The following is an 18,157-nucleotide window of genomic DNA, read 5'->3' as shown; positions in this document are numbered from 1 at the left end:
ATGAATTGTTTCGTTTCGGTTCTGTAGCCGTTGCTGCTGCACATGCAGCCGCTGACTCGCGAAATTGCTGATTCGATTAACTCGCATGAGCGCTGGTTCATCACGGTCGCCAAACCGGAGTCGAGGTGCCTCTTTTGAGAACGATATTCGCTTAACTTGGTTATCCGAGATCGCAAATGGTCAATATATTCGTAAGCCTTGACATTCGTTTTATTCTAAACCGTTCCTTGGAGAAATATTGAGGTCTCTTATTTTTTAATCACTGCAATCAATATTTATTTAAAGAAAAGCTCTACGAAATCCGCAGAGAAGAAGCAAAGTAACGAGCGAGAAAAATAATTTTTAATTCTAATTCGAAAGCGGGGCAGCCCCGTTGGCAAAAAACGCAATTTAAATGTACTCGAATTCGCGTGCTTATGTGCATCTTGATCTTGACCCTGAGGGAAACTTCCTGAAAAGTCGCGCGGTCGAAATCGCGACCAGGGGCAGCGTGCAAAAGCGGTCGCAGCACCACCAGCAGCAGCAGTAGCAGGCACCAGCAGGTTTTCACTTTTAACGGCTCGCCGAGGGGGGGTGCGGCGCATTGTACTAGCTAGGGTATAAAAATGCATTCATTTGCATACAGGCTGTTGCCATGCTGCGTGCGCGCGTTCTCTCCCGTCCTGCGCTTTTTCGCGTGCGTTCGCGTGCCCTTCGTGTACCTACAGGGCTATACGAATGTCTGTCTGTCTGTCGCGACAGTACCACTACCATTTCTGTCGGCCTACGCGCACGTAAAAACGGTCCCGGCACCTGCCCATATGGTGGTGAAACGCGCGGTGTGGGTCCCATCTGGTATCACGCTCAACCCAGCGGTGCCCGGTACTAGGTGGAACCCCGATGTCGATGAAGATGATGGTTATCTGACATCTATGAGGAGGATTTCCTCAACGTATTCTTGTAGAGGTAGCCTTTGCGAGGCGACGCCACGTGCCACCACGGCACACCTTCGTACAGAAATAATATCGGAAAGTGTTACGTTTTTTGCGGCCTGGGAACTTCACATTTAACTCGATTAATTTGATTTAATTTTTACATTTATCTTCATTCTTATTATTTATTGAAATGATGAAAGTAAATGCGAATATATATTTACGATATATTTACGTTTATTTTATTTTATTATATTTTTATTTTATTTTTATTATATTATATCTCTATTTTATTATATTTTTTTTCTGAAAAAAAAAAAGACCTTCGGAATGTTCGTCAGAAGAGTTTCTCGTGGATGAGCGATTACGTGTAGCGGCGAAAGGCATTCGTCTACATAATTAGACCCTGGTTCGTCATTCGTAGTAAACGGAGTATGACAGCCAGTCCGCACCTGCGATAAGACATTGTTTCCGCATGTTTCCGGTTTGTAACTGTACAGTGTACATATTATAGTACACGGAAAATTGTATACCTAGCGTTCCACCGTACGTGCATTTGAATGGGAGATTACTCAAGGCATGTATATATATATATCATTTTACTCCACAAAACGGTAACATTATGAACTGCGCGGACTAGAAAAGAACTGCGAAGTTCTTGTAAGAGTAGCTTCTCATTGAGAAAGACTCCTATTGTTATCGCGGCTATGAATTTTTACGAAACGGTCGAAATTATCCGTAAAAATTTTATTTCTTTAGAAATAGGCCATTATTCTGCATAATTTATTCCGAATTCGTTATTAAATTATACTTCTGAAACAAAATCTTTAATAGAAATTTCGACATTAATACTGCGAGGTATATACTAAAAATTAATTATTTATTCCAGCATTTAATGCTCGAGATAAGTAAAAATAACGAAAGATATTCAGAAAACGTAGCAGCGTGAAAAATATTTATTAATTTTATTATTTTATCAGCACGATTGGCTAATTCTCGAAGAGTTACCGCAGCAGATAAGGATCTACCTAATTCGCGATCACACGCCACCTGCATATAAAATCCTTCCCTTTTGAGATCCTTGCCGTGACTACGATAGATTCGATTAAAATACCCACGGAACTCTATTAAGCAAAACCCAGGGGTCCGTCATCGTAATTACGAGTGCGCAATAAATCTTAAGGGCTCGCTGCGTGTGTTGTATATACGATATAAATATAGAAAGGGGAACCACTGTACGTGGTCCACCTGTGAATATTATCGCTCCATTTGATCTTCGATATGGTTCAAGAGTAAACGACCGCTAAGGAAAAAAAAAAAATCTTTTTTTTTCCTTTTTTTTTCGTCTCGCTAATGGCGAAAGAACAAGTGCGAGACGCGAGAGAAATAAAAATATAATACAGGTATAATTTTTTTTTAATAGTAAAAAACATAACATTAATTTAATATAATTTTTGCAGTCGTTTTCTGAAAGTTACTTTTTATTCCTCTAAATACGTATTAATATTTCTTATGAACGCAGTTTAGCAAATCGAAATAAAAGATATTTTTAGGAAATAAATAAGGCAGCCCTTTAATTGACTTGTACTGTCTGAGATTGTAAAACGTGCATTGTGTTCGCACAATTCCATCATGCAGCGAAATTTGACTGAAATTATCGAAGGGAGAGCTCTAGTTTTTTTTTTTTCTTTTTTCTTTTCCATCAATTAGGGTGTATGTCATATATTTCAACGTCGTGAAACAGAGACAAGTGTACAAAGCGCTAAAGACACTGAATTGTTCCGCGGCTTCTCAATTCCCCATATGCGCCCCTTTTATGGGCCTATAAGGTGTTCGCACGAGGTGAGTCGCGTCGTTTGAGGTCGCGTTGCGAATTCAAGAATAGTCCCCACGGCGAGCGGCCTGGAATAACAACATCGGGACTATACACCCGTCTCGTAGGTCCCGTCCCTACCTCCTTTCCCGCAAGTTCGTCAGGCAGGATCGACCTCGTTCCTGCATGTATGCCACGGAAAATGAATAAAATAGAACGACGGTTGAAACCTTGACATGCTTGCAAGCATGGTCGACAAGGGCCCTCGTCCCATAATGTATACTATAAAAACTGTTTTTAATAAGAAAGAAGTAGACAGATTCAAAGAAATAAACGAGATTGATTAAGGGTCGGATCTCGCTTATGTTTTTCTAGAGGGCCTCCGCAGCCTTCGAGAAAACGACGACTTATTTGCAAGTTCTCCATCTGCCACGAAGCAGGAATAAAGATAAAATACTAATATATGTATATATATATATAATTGCAAGTTTAACATTACGAATGACGTTCTTGGAATGAAATTTTAATTTATTTAATTTTAATTCGTAATTTAATTATAAATTGATAGACGGAGAGATCTAGAACTGTCGGTATTTAATGAATCGAGAGAGAAAATATGGAGAAACAAAACGTCTTCGATCTTTTTTTTATTCGTTGCGTTAACAATCACTTGTTGGAGTCGCACGAGACTAATAGTGGCTGCGGCGCGAAAACCGCCATCACAATGCCGATTATTCACGGGTCCGAAACAAGAAAGATGGTGCCATTAACGGTCTTGATACGCCCTTCGTCTAAGGGTGCGGCACGGGCGCGGGGAAAGCAAGAAATACATCGAAGAGTAGCGCGTGTCATCAAGACTGTGACCGGGAATAAAAAAGGAAAAAGCCCTACGTAGTTCTTCAGTTTATTAAGGTCTCATCGTGACGTATCTGTCGTGCTACACGCCGTATATAAAAAAAAAATCGTAAAAACTTCAGCTATAAATTCTTCAAATCGTTCAAAAATAATTCACTGTTGAGATAAAACATTTATTACTTTATATCTTATTACCGTTCGTTAATTTAATATTTATCTTATTTATTACCACATTTCTCGTAGATACTTTGCCGATAATTTTTACTAAAATAAGCTTGATAGTAAAATAATTGTCGCGTAAAATTTAAAAAGTTTTAAAAAACTTTTATTTTTTTTTTAAAGAATGATTGAAGACTCCCTTTTTCTCTTTCTCTCTCTCTACCTCTCTCTTTTTCTCTCGCTCTTTTTTTTTTCACCGGAACATCCCGACAGGAAAGAGGGAGGACAGCTGAGAGAGGATCGTGTGCTACCCGATTTCTTTTCAAGACCGCGCAAACAATCACGCGCGATCTTACATATGCAAACACGCCCGCCGAATGTCGCTTAACAAATAGTAGTCTCCGTCGGCTCACACGGAGATTTTAACTACTTAGGTGCCTCGGACTCCTCAAAGACACATTACCTCCCTCCTCTTTCCGGCGATTTATTTGGTCATCTCGAAAGCGCTTCCAAAGCTGCAGATTCTTCAATTCGCGTTTACCTAGCATCTCTCATACGAAGTAGTCTTTCAAATATAAAGAATAAAAAGTGCGAAGGGCACGATATATCACTTTTAAACGTGTAAAATTTTCACCTGAGCGCCTGGGCGTTTAAAAGGAGCGATTTGCACGCGACTTGTCACAAACATCATTCGCAAACGTCCGGGATTTTTGCATCCCCTCGCCGTACGTCAATCTCGAAAAAGAATAACGGCCATCGGCATTTCAAACGCGGGAGAAACTCCAAATTCTTACCAGAGAAGATCCTAAGGGCCCCGCCGGGTGAAGCGGGGAGGAGAAGGCAGGTGGAGGCCTCGTACCTGATTCTCTTTCACGTTATCACGTACACACGGAGGATCGTGCACGTACGTGAGGATCTCGGTGTATAGGTCGCGAGCGGTTCCGAAAATGCCTCTATTCATCGTCGCCCCCTTTCTTCTGGGCCTCCCTCCACTTTGATTCCGCGCACATACGCGTGCCCTCTTCGTCTTACCTTCGCCTTCTCTCTCCCCCTAAGGCCGAGCCTCAAGACTCGGTTCTGATTTATATTGGATTGACCCCAGGCGCACCTTTTGCTAGCGCCATTTTCTCGAAATGCTCCCCGTCAAGGGGGAGGGTGGTTTTTGGGGAGCCAACCGACGACAATCAAAGCCGCATTCACTCGGCTGGCGGCTACTGCTCGCTCCGTCGGCGACAGTGAGAGATTAGGGGAGTTTCGCCGACGAGAAGGAAAGAAACGCGCGTCCAGGGAGAAAAACATGCCGCGCGAAAGAGATGAGAAAGAAGAGACGGGCCCGCGCGCGCGTTATTTGGAGCACACCTGTCCCTCCGGTGATCGCGAGTGTTCCCACCATCCTCTGATCTACACGCGCGTTCCCCGAAGTGGAGCCCAAGCCCCGCGAAGTCTTGGCAGACTTTCCCGATCCGCGAAGATTGCGCAATTCTGCGCTTCTTCGTTCGGCGTCTTTAAAGTTAGAAAATAACTTCGACTTTGAAATATTGCACAGCTGACTAACCGGCGTGCTTAAAAGCTTGTCTTAAAAAAAGATCAAACGATCGCGGGCAATATGAAATTAAAATTTAAACTTCTTTTTTTTTATTATTGAGGCATTGTTGGTTCCTCTTTTGCAAAAATAATCTATTAAAATGGACCATTATTTATATTTATTTGTCTTGATAATTGAAACACGTATTGACTGACTTTCCGACGATTATCCCGTCGTATCGGAATTTTTTACATACACTCGACTCGTAGCGGTGTCTTCTCACTCGAGATTATAAATCATTTTGATATACCTTGAATTATTCAGACTCGAATTCGTGGTCCATTATGCATTCTGTTTCCCGTGTACTGTATTCTATTATGGACGTCGAACTTAGATGTGCCGTGATGTGCCGGCCAGGAGGAGCGAAAGTGGAATTTAATTTTCGAGATATGATCCACTGGACGGTGCGAGAGGCGCGCATGAGGAAGGCGACTGGGCCGACCCATCAAACAAGAAGAATGACCCATGGTCGAAAAGAGAACAAACGCAGAGGTCGATCGGAGAATAAACTGGAAACTCGCGAATCGCGATTGTGTGAGCGCGTATGTGTGTCACACAGCCGTATCCTACGGGATGCTCTCCTTCGCGTAGATATTCAGGACGAGACTCGAAAATAAGGTAGAAACAATGACGGCGAAACGAGTCCTGGCAACGGCGCGCGAGGGGCATTTAAATGGCGAAGGGCTCGCACGAGGTCCTTCGACGTAGGAAAGTTTGTATAGGACCCTCCCCCCTTTCCCTTTTCCTTTTCAGCCGCGCTACCATCTTCGTCTTTTGCTCCCCTTTCTTCGCCTCCGTCTTGCGAAATCTCCCCACCTCGCCGGCAGATGTACGTGCGAGGCGCACGCGTGTGCTCGCCCTTTTTCTCCCTTTGAATCCCGTGGGCCCGCGTGTCGCACGGATCAAAAAGGACTGTCTTACAATTAGACGAGGTTCTAACATCGCTCTCGAGGACGCACTTGTCTTTTGTTCGACCGGTCGACCGGCGAGGAAGCCCGCTCTTACTTTCCGGACACTCCTCAACGACTCCCCGATCTCATCCCTTCGACGACCCTTCGCGCCGTCGCGATTTTGCTTCGCGCGATGCCCGCCACGTTTTCGCATGGTGCCCACGATTTTACACCGTGAATAAGAACGAGCGTAAGCTCATGTCCGGTGGATCTCCATATTAACCCTCTCAGTACTGAGGGGGCTTATTATAATATGATAATATACGCAAGGATGTACATAATACGAAATTATTCTGTCCGCAAAACTCGGCATAATTTTGCGCTGAGTGATATGAATGAGAGTGAAGGCGATGCATCCGCGCGGAAACTTCGAAGCGATTAATTGAATGTCTTTATTAATATCGAACGACCGCGATAAAAATAATATAAACGCGAATATATTACTCGGTAATTCTGCATATTTTAAACTAAATAGTTAAGTTCCAGATTTTCGTATATAATCTCGTCAGAGTAGCGATAAAATATTTGCTCGAGCGTATTGCATTTCGAAAAGTTGAATTTTGGTCTCGCTTTTTTTTTTTTTCTTTTTCAAAGAATTCTGTAACAAGGCTGCACTCTTTATTTTTTGCGCAAACAGACATTGATCACATTTACGTACACGTGGAGGATCAATCACGCCTTGTCGTATACAAAATCGGGTTGGTCGTCGAAAAATCGATATTGCTTTCAATTCATTAATATGTTATACCTGACTTGGTTCTAAAAAAAGAAAGATAAATCTCAGTAACAGATATACTATACGTTTGATCAGTGACCCGTGAAAGAATAAAAAGAGGTAAAGAAAGGCTGACTTATATATGTATATGTGTAAGAGGGAGAATCTTTCGGTATTCTTCCTGGGAAAGTGCTAAACAATCGCGCACCGAGACGGATTAATATGACAGATAAAAAGAGGGCATAGTCCGGAAAGGGAGAGACTTGGGAGGAGAAGAGGGAGTGCGCGAAAAAAAAAAAAAAAAATGAGCGCACCCCTCTCAACCGTGCATAATAGCTGCAATGTGCGAGCCAGGCAGGCGGCATTGTTTCGCTGGTAACTTTCAGATATCTGACGTGAACGAGGAACAACCGTCGAGCAATTAAGGGATCGTTTACTCCCTCGAGTAGAAGGGTCGCGAGATTTCTAGCGTAAACGTGGAGGTAAAGCATGATTTTTGACTTTTCGAAAGGGTGTTTGTCAAAAATAAATCTTTTAAAAAATGCAGTATTTTAATTAATGTAAAATTTATGTTTCTCCATCGAGAGTTAACAAAGTTTAATTAACAGCGTCACATAAAACTGTGACTTAATGTAAGATAAAAAAAAAAAATTAATCACATACGTGTAGTTGAAGATTTAGTAAGAACCTATATTTTAGCTTGCTAAATTCGCAGCTATTTCATTTCGATCTCTGCGGTCCACGAAACCGGTTGGCACCCACGATTCCTCTCTCCTTTTTTCTCTCTTTCTCTCTTTCTCTACGAAAGAAATAAAGTGAACAAGGTTACTCACTGCGTCTTTGGCGCCAAGGAGTTCAGCTAAACATCAGATAATCAAGCGAATCACTTTTTCGAAAGCACGATGTCCCACATAGTAGAATGTGCAATTGCCGGCACTATTTGGATCACGTTTGAGATATCGTCAGGCACACTAGGGTGTCCGTAACGTTGCACTTCAACGGCCGCCTCTACACTGACGAAGTGGGGTGAGAGCTGGGGCCTTATGTAGAAGGGGTCCGTAGGTGAACCTACAGAACAGGAGAGACCAGCCGGCTATCTTCGTTCCACTTAATAATTGAAGTTCCTCTCTGTCTCTCTCAAACTTGATTCCCCTACCACGAACCTGACTTGTCCACGTCGGCCACTCCAATCGCCCCAGGTGAACGCTAAAGATCCAATGATCTTCGGTATCAAAGGTGCCGGTGGGTGTCTTGATCGTTGGATCGTGTTCTTCGGCTTCTCGCGTTCAAACGCGAGGTAAGTTTTTACCTGATAGTCTCAAATTGTCGAATAAAATTTAATTTAACATATATTTTTTTAGACAAATATTGCGGAAACATATTAAAAAAATTTTTTTTTTTTTTTATTTAAATCTTATTAATTAACAGATAAAATATATTTTTTTTTTAATAATTATTTTAAAGAATGTGTCCCATTAAATCCACAAATTATTTGCGCTTTGCAATAAAAGATAGAGATTTTCTCTCGGTTGACGTGCGGGCTATAAGCAAAAATCTTAAAGTCGCTAATATCATAACTGCTGCTCCGGAAAGATGCGACTTACACGGTAAGACGAATCCTGGATAGAAGGAGTTCCTTTTGTGAACTCCCGCGCTCGGCACGTGCCAAGGACACCCGTCGCTTCCTTTCTTCGCCCTCCATTCAAAAGGCCCAATTATTCGAACAGATTCGTCGATGGCGATCTGGATTCTTTGGTCCAGAACTCTTGAACGATCCATCGCGATCTATTCAACTGTGACAGCTGGTGGTTTCATGCTACTCGCGAGACACGCATAATCAATAACACGCCGGCAAATTTCTTTATTCTCCCTTTTCCACGATACGTCCGAAATTTCAGGAGGCTGATACGAATGGAAAATAATTTGCTGAGAAATCCATGAAAATTTGTCTTTCGTGAAAAATAAATTTACAACCCACTGCTAGAATTATAAAAAAAAAAAAAAATAATAAAAAGAAAGAAAGAAAAGAAAGAAGAAGAGAAAGAAAGAGAAAGCATCTTTGCCAAAAATATATTTACTTTTATCATTTGCTGTCGCGGTTGAGCAGCTGTGCTCGAGATATCTTTTTATCACGGAGAAAAAAAAAGGTTTCATCGATACCGTGCTTCAACGAGACTTAGCTCCGTGTGCGAGCAAGCTGCACGTATCGAAGTTGCATCGGGACGTTCCCCAGACACTCGATCTGTTTGTCCAAGTAGGGTGAGCAAATATTATTCTTTCGCCGGCCGATCGATTCGATGTCGAAGCGTTTCGGAACTTCGCAAAAGTTTCGCGACGTTGACGTGAAAAATGACACGGAGAACCGCATTGGATCATTCGGAGATTGATGTATGCGGGACAGCTGCATTCCAAGACGTGTCTGCGGACACGCGTGTACTTAGTTGCTTTAGCAGGACATCTCGCATTTGCATTGTCGGGCAATTTTTAGCAATAAAGTTGGAACATAACGCTTATTTTATAATTTAATTACTGATAATATGATTTAAATTTTCTAAAATATTTTTCTTTTATGTTTTAAATTTCGCGTTATGCATTACGGAAGATTGTAGGTGTCGATGACTTGTTGAATTTAAAAGACTTAATAGCTAGGCAAACAAGCTACGCATACATGCGTGGATATGCGTCACTGCGTGTCGATCGCACGAGATCAATGAGGGATCGTAGTGGCTAGTATGATTATGTTATTTAGAAACAAACCGCTGTTGCATTGCCACGCGGCCACAAGGCCCCGCATATCGTCGAGGCGCGTAATTAGAAACGGTTTGCCGCATCAACGTTCATGAACACAAAGAACCCGTTCATCTAACATGCGATCGACTGTTACGTGCGCTCCGTCTTCGACCAGAAGCTACGACGCGACTTGGCGACAAAAGTGTCTTCTGGAAAAGCACGTAAATATTTCATGTAAGTAAAATATTTTTTTACTTTATAAGTTTATTTAAAAACTATCTCTCTAAAATTAATTTTTAATCTTTATATTTGTTAAAAGAGAAATTCTTTTCGTGTCTTTTACTTAAAAAAAAATTACGTACTCTTTCTAGAGAACCTTGTTTATGTAAAGATAGTTTTTTTTTTCAGAATTACAACGTGAAAAAACCCCATTTTTTTCCGTTTCTTTCTACCGAGCCCGCAAATTACAGCCGCGGGCGATTGTTCGAAAATCGCGCAACTGGAAGTGATTCGAGAAAAAAAAAAAAATTATTTCGAGAACAGAATGGAGTCTGTGTGTTTGTGTGGCATCTGCGCGATGGGTTTCTTTAGTCTTCTTCACTACCCTTGTCGACGGGTTGAATTTGGTTTGGATTTTGAGTTCGCCCTTCGTTCAATTTCCCACGTTTGCATCACAGGTAACATTTTAGGATACTCGCATGTACACACAATTCCTATTTAAAAACGTGGAGCGTGCGCAACTGTTCATTTTCGTCATTTTTACTAATAAAATATAACGTTTTTGTTTCAGATGAAAATCCAGAGGAAGACCTTCGTCGAAGGAGCACCAACCTGACATCCCCGTTGAAGTGGTCAATGCTGAGAGGAGGAGAAGGAGGACCTAGGAAAGGCATCGAGCATCGGCAGAGCAGCCCACTGATAAGAATCAATTTTTTTTATCATTGTCGTTTTTAAAACTTAATTTTGTGGTATTTAATTAAAAAATTAGAAACGCGTATAATCTTTTTTTTCTAAATAATTAATTATTGAGATCTCTACAATTTAATTTTTTTTTATTTATTTGTTACAGATCATTTACATGTCTACATTAATATTTTCCATTTCATGTTACAGACACCGGCAAAATGCAACAGCTCCACTGAAGTCATGCAGATTGGTGAGTCGCATAATTTTTATTTTTTTTTATTGTTTGAAATTAGAATCTCTTAAAAAATATCGCGCGCGTAGCGCGTTCATGGTTTCTTCTAGTATTTGAAATAATTGTTGTTGGAAAGTTATCTTCCTCAATGATACCTGCATATCGTTGTAAATTGTAATTCGTTAAACGCGATGCATCCCACGATCGATGTGCCCGAAACAATAGCCGCGAGAGCAGCTGCATTGCGGTTTCATTGCGAATGATTGGCATCGATTCACTTAAAGTAAATAAAGACCTCAACAGTATTTCGCGATCCAAGGCAGGTGCGCGATGGAGTTCTTCCACGGTGGCAGGTGATAGCGTTTTGCTGCGGAATTTTAAAATTTTAATTGTATGAAAATCAATTTAACCGATAGCGTGCGCGAACCGGCATTCCGTTGCAGCTGCGGCGAAAATGTGCACGTTTGAATACATAGGATATGGATAATTAATCAAGCATTAGATTAATGTCCACATCTTTACATCTTATTTAATATTTTTCAAACACTCCCATAAATTTTTCTTTTTTTTTTTTTAACAAGTTATTCTGGTTTATCAGTTTAAATAAAAATTTCTGTTTATTAATGAACATTATTTATTATCAATTGGATAACGTCGATAAAAAAAAAAATTAAGAAAATTCCTCAGTGGAAAATGGGCGGAAACCATATGTCAAGACATGAAAAAGGTACAGAAGGTCGTTAGTTGCGATGATGATGAACATGTCACTTTGACAGCAAGGTATCGATAATCGTGGGGCACGATAGCGTTTATTTCGCACCCCAATATAATACGCGAGATGTTCCATTCGGCTGCGGCTTTGATCGCTTATGGTCGCTTTACTTCTGTGTCGTTAAATTCGTTCTTTCTTTTTTCTCCGAAACGCGCGTACCGTGTGATTTTTCTCCCTTCAGTTTCTCTTACACAATACGGTGAAAGGCCGTGCGTAAAAAGAAAAAAAAGATGTACGAGCAATAAGCAGCCGGAAATATATGTACTGTGTACAAAAATCGCAGACAATCTCGTTAAGTCGGTAAATATCGTGCCGATATAAATTATTGCGGCGTGATCTAATAATTTAATAAATCAGCTTAGTTCAGATATTAATATCAGCATGAACAATACACTTTGTGCAATACAATTTCCTTTGACAATAGAACGTTCTGTATACCGGAAATTACATCACAATGCGTATTACTAGACGAACCTTTTTACCGGATACGGCAGGAGGAGTGGGAGCTGGAATTTATAGAGTAACTGGTACACGCGACCGCCCGTCGATCGAAATTGCATATTCATGCGCACGATACGCGACTCCCGTTCGTTTTATTTCGGAAATAATATAATGGCCGAGAGAAAGGGGTTGGAGGGAGAGAGAGCATGTTTCCGTAAATCCTTGACAGGTGTCGGTTGGTCCTGATTCATACCCCGTTGCCACCGTATTAACCGCATTAATTGGCTAAGGGTGCCGCAGACCAATGCCGGCCGGCCAAAATCTAAACGAACTCTATTCGTTTGAAATTCAACCGCGAGTTAAAAATCACTGTAGGGAACCTCAAATAAAGACCACACCTTTCATTATTGTCTTTAATTATTAATAACGCGCTATTGAAAGTTTGGAAAATCCACGCTTCTCTTCGGTCTTTTTAATATTCGAGGCTCGTTGCGGATTAAATGAAACTCGATTGGATAATGAAAGGTTTCTGATGGGAACAAGGAAAATAACGATATCTACACAAGTACTTCAATTCAATTATTACTCGTTTATTTAATAACGCATACAGTGACCGTACAAAAATTATATCTAGAAGGAACGCTTTTCAAGTTCTGCTATACGTCGAGGCTCATCAATCACGCGTATTCTTTCGGGTTATAATGAAACGGGTGAATAATGATCGCCGATATAGTTTCATCATCTTTTTTAATGGGGCTGTAACTGATTAGAATGTTAAAATATTCGACACCGACAGCTGAAGCACGTTTCAAATTGTCTTCGCAATTCCCCAGGGCTCGTACAAATATTTATCTTAAATTTGTATCGAAATGGATTAATTACGAGTAAAAAAAAAAGAGAAAAAGAAAAAAGAAATAAACATCGAGATAGTGATACGCGATGCAATTAACACGAGTACCGCATCGCGTCGTTCGTTTTCACAGATTTTCAGTGCAATGTTACATGGTCATTAGACGCAGCGGCGTCTCTCAGCGTCGACAAACTTGCTTTTCATCTCTATTCTTCGTCGTCTAGACACTCGAGTGAGGGGCCAGGGAAGAGAAGACGTGTCTCCTCTCCATGGTCCCTCCGTTGTCCGCGAAGCCTAATTTCGGAAAAGGGTTCCGCCGCCGTCTAAACGGGGCCCCGGAACGGTTTGGTTTTTTGCGCTCGGTCGCGAAAGAGAAAGGGAGAACGCAGGAAAGAACCTGAAAAGGAAAGAGCGTCATTCGCATGAGGCTTGTTTTCAAATACTGTCCTGGCCTCAGAGATACCATCAACCCTTTCGCACGAGCTTTTCACGTTCCTCGGAAGTTCGAAGGGCCGAGTTCGAAGGGCGCAAAGACGGGAGGGGGTTGCCACCCTGCCCCAAAGTCGACCCGAAGGACTAATTTTCTACAACGACCCGGAGAGGTGCGATCGTTCTCTAATACGCAAATATATTTTTGCACCACACGCGAGTAGGCACGAATAAGCTTTAGTGTTTGCCGTTCAGCTTCATCTCCCTCTAGATCTTGCAGGTAGCGAATCCTTGTTACGTTAGCGACAGGATGCGTTCATGAACAAAAATAATGACCCTTAATCTTTATTTTCTACGAAAAAAAAAAAAAAAAATCCAAATTACGGTAAATATTTAATTAAAAAAAAAAAAAAGATTAGAAAAATACTAATAAGATAAAATAAAAAGTTGAAAAAATAATTACTGAATATTAATATTTTTTGAATGACGTATATAGTGAGATTGATTCTCGACAAAGATCAAAGCAAAATTCTCTTTTTACGATCAAGAATAATGTCGCGCGTTTAATTCTCGTGCATGTCTGTTCCATCTGCCTTCGCGTTTCTCCTTCTCTCTCCTTCTTTTTCTGCGGTTTTCTTCCTTGGCGGCATGAATATTGAAGGAGACGGATAGCGGGGCTGCCTCTCACGGGAGTATGGTTGTACGATGGGCAACTCGTACGAGGATGCAGCTTCCGTTACGAAAATAAAGCACGAGTCGGACGCGAGCGAAGCCGGCGAAGCGTGCGAGTTGACGGGACCGCACGACTAGAGAGAGAAAACGTTTGATTATGCTATTAATAAAGGCAACCGGGGTCCACCGTTTAATCCTTAAATATTTACACGGGCTTACGGAATATTTTGGACACCCGTTAAAATGTCACGAGTAAAATTCCACCTATTTTATTCTCAATCTCGGCAAAAGCTAACGTCATTTATCAAAGAGCGCAAACTTTAATATATAATATTCCAAGCCAAAATTATCCGTCTGTACAAACGTGAAGCTTAAAGACCTTGAGGGACTTTCAAAGTGCAAGTTACGGAGAATTTCGATGATCGATGATGACGCGCGGGTGAAAACTCTATTTAAAGTGATAAAGCTCTTGGATCGGGGTAAAAGTCGGAAGAGTAGTTGGTACCACCCTCTCATCGTTTTTCTCGCGGCGTTCCCTCGCGTTGCCGAGGGTGCTCTCCGCCGGAAAGGGCGGCAGGAAGTCTGTGAAAGGGCCCAGGTCTCAGAACGGTCCAGTATCGCGACGGGAGGTCCGCCGTATTCGGTCCGATAACGAGCACGCATTCTCGAATCAAGTCTCGCATTGTCATCCCGTTATTCATCGCACATCATAATACGACGCATCGGCGGGCATTCATTGGCGGTGTATCGCATTATCCTGGCCGTGCATTATTATGCCGCTTTGCGAAGTCTGCCTGAGTTTTATCCTGCCCTCCTCGTCCTCTTCTTAGCCCTCCGTCGGCCGAGTAAGCGAAGGCATCTGGTACCGTTCTAAGGGGGAGACTAGGACCGCCTCGTAATTGGAAACAAGTCGTACACACAGTCGGTGGCTGAAACAAAAGCGTTGTTTCCAGAAAAAGATACACCTCGGGTTTACGTGTGATCTTGTACAGCTCGGAGGCTGAAGCCTCATTAAAAATTAACGCCCCGGTACCCGCTTCTCGCGAGAGCTTCGCATTGTGTAAAGGTTACTTCGTAAATGATTCGCACTTTTATTTCTCACAGACATCGGAAAACAGAATGCCCCGAGCATATATTATTTCCCGTGCCATAAATATATTGAAAGCAGGAATTTTTTTTTTCTCTCCCTCCCGCGAACGGTGAAGAATCGTGGTCTCAAGTATATGTAATTTCCTGCAAACGGATATTTATATGTTAATACCATGTTTTTAGATGTATTGAGGAAATAAGTGGTTTCTGATCTACATTAACGGAAAAAAAAAGAAAAAAAAAAACGCATGGGAAACGGTCGATTTTCCCGGAAGCATTACCGTACTGATCGTCACCTTTACCGCTCGCCGAAAAGTGCCGTCTGTCGTTTCACGCTGTTAATATTCCGCATTCGGTACACGTTAAAAAATTACGCCAGCGGGATAAGCGTGGACGATAAGGTGGCCCGTAATTAGTTTCTCGACATTACCGTGGCGAGTACCCGCCACCCCATGAGCGACCCTCGGGGGCTCGCTGCCGAATATGCCGGCCGCGTTTGTGCATCGGGCACGTGCACGTGGGAGGGGTCGGGAGGGGAGGGAGGAGGCGGGGAGGCACCCTTTGTACCGAGGTGGTCACAACCCTTGACGTATATTACGTGGACTGCAACACCACGCGGAATACCATGAATGCGTAATTTACTTTTAACCGCTGACCGTGTGGGCGCCCCGTCGCCGCCCCCTACGACCAAGGGGGGTCGCAGGGCATAACGGAGTTCACGCTCTGTTAAATCGAAAGAGTGCGTTGCATACCCCCGCGTACTTGCCGCGAAATTGCGACACGTGTTGTAGCTTTCCTACGACCCCCTCGCGATACCAGTACAAAACTTCGGAACTATTTGTCCGACGCTCCGAGAACGCTGGACTATTTTTCTTTTTTTTTATTAAATTTTTTTACATCAATCTCGCTCGCTGATAAAAAAAATCATGTAACTGTAAAAAAGTTCATTAGGTAGACGAATAATTTATAGCAAACACCGTAACATCGCATCTTTTTTTTTTTTTTTTATTTAATCGATGTGACAGAGGCGGAAACTTTAAATTAAAATTATTCTTCCACTGTCACCTTGCATACGTGTGAAAAAAAACGAGATGTTGAACAGAAAAAAAAAGTTTGAAACTGCGGCTGTGCACCTATCCAGACGGAACATCGCGTTCTCCAGCACTAATTGGCGGGAATGACGTATGAGACTTGTAATTGACCGAACGAGGGGTGAACTGAAAGATAGAGCGCTATTTCTCACCCTACTAAAGAGATTTTTCAGCTTTCGCTGCTATTTCTTTTTTCACTTTTTTCACCAACGGTAACGTTGATCGGCTTTTAAACGAATGCAATATTTTCTATAAAATCAGTAAAGTTTTATTTTTATCAAGTACAACAACGTACGAATTAACATCGGTTTAAATTTTTACTGCGTCGTTCTCTCTTCGTGTAACGACAGGAAGAAGGGAAAAGAGCCAGTCCAACTTTTTTTTTTTTTAATTTATGCCCTATCCCAGTATTATTTTTAACTTTTTTTTTAATGCGAACCTGCGATGAGAATCCCACTGGATTTTTTTGGGTGGCTTAATTTAATGGCGTTACGGTAGTGAACAGCCGCATTTGTAATCGACTTCTCGTTTGCTTGAGCAACCAACGCTCGTCGTCCAGTCTCAAATAACCTTCGCGGAAATAGTTAACTTTAAAAAAAATTAATTTTATCGAAAGGTCTTTGAAGTTCTCGGTGATTTTTTAAATAGTGTAAATTTTCTAAAGCGAATTAACATTTTTACGTCATTCATTCTTTACAATGGGAGTGCGACTGTAAGGACGAACCGACCGTTAGTGACCTGCTGCAATCATCGTTGACGCTCTCAGGCCCCCATGTCCCTTTGATCGTTCTTAACGCGATGGCTTCACGGTGGCCGCGCAATGGTCATCTCGGCTTTCCACGCCATGAATTCGTCGTTCTTCTCCGAAATTTAAGGCGTCACGGTGCATCTACGCGTCGACATTCCCCTCGCGAGCTCGCGAGGAACGGCAAGAGGCATTCGCGACAATAAGTCAGTCTGGAGCCTCCATCGATTTTTAACGTTTCTCGCCGTGCATCACATATGATCGCAGTCGAAAAAACGTGCCGTTAAAAATTAATTTACAAAGTGGAATCTTTAATCGAGGTACTCAGTAAATTCTGGTTAGTTTTCTCTTAGAAAAACTCGATGAAAATGTGCGTACTTAAAATTCTATCGAACTATCAGGAACAAACGCGTTTCTTTTTTTTTTTTTTTTTTTTTTTTTTCTTAATCAAAAGCACTCAACTCTTTTCTCGAGCAGAATCGAGGCGTGGCTAAGTTATTTTATTCGAATTTCCAAATGGAAAGCGATGCGTGTCGACAGCACTTCGTGGAACAGAAATAAATTTTCGACTGTTCGATAAGGAGCTGACTCGTAAGACGTAACAGCACCCGGTGCGTATCGTAACCGTAATAAAACGCGACAGACTCGCGTACTGGCGCAAGGTGGTGCGACCAACGACAAAGTTGCCACTCGGAGGGTATGGAAATGTTATGGAAAATAGCTTAAACGGCATTTCCATGGTCCTTGCCGTGCCCATGTGCGAACAACACGACGGGCCCACGATCGTCGTGAAGAAAACCGCAGATGCGGTCCCACACGACCCCTCATCGCGTTACAGAACGTTGGACATTCATCAGGCCCCGCGGCAATACAGGCCCCCGTAACCTCTCGTCTTGGCTTATTTAATTTCGAACTCTTTCGAAATCGCGGCGAGCGTAGTAGTTCCTCTGACAATTTTTCTCTTTTCTCCTCGATGCGGGGCTTGCGAGCCTTATTCGCGAGATAAATTTCGACTTATCACGGATAAGTCGTTTGCGCGGAGAATCCCTATCTATTCTCACCCTAATCCGTGCACTTTTCGCGACAGATTTATACGTATGCGTGCCGACGTATGTCCTGTTTATATTCGCGCACGTGTCCTGACTCACCGGGACTTCTTTCAGAAGATCGTGAGTTCCGTGGCGATCGCGCTCGCCACGAGGCGAAGAGGTG

Source organism: Cardiocondyla obscurior, linkage group LG05 (assembly GCF_019399895.1).
Source record: "Cardiocondyla obscurior isolate alpha-2009 linkage group LG05, Cobs3.1, whole genome shotgun sequence".
NCBI lineage: Eukaryota > Metazoa > Arthropoda > Insecta > Hymenoptera > Formicidae > Cardiocondyla > Cardiocondyla obscurior.
This window is presented reverse-complemented; position numbering follows the sequence as displayed.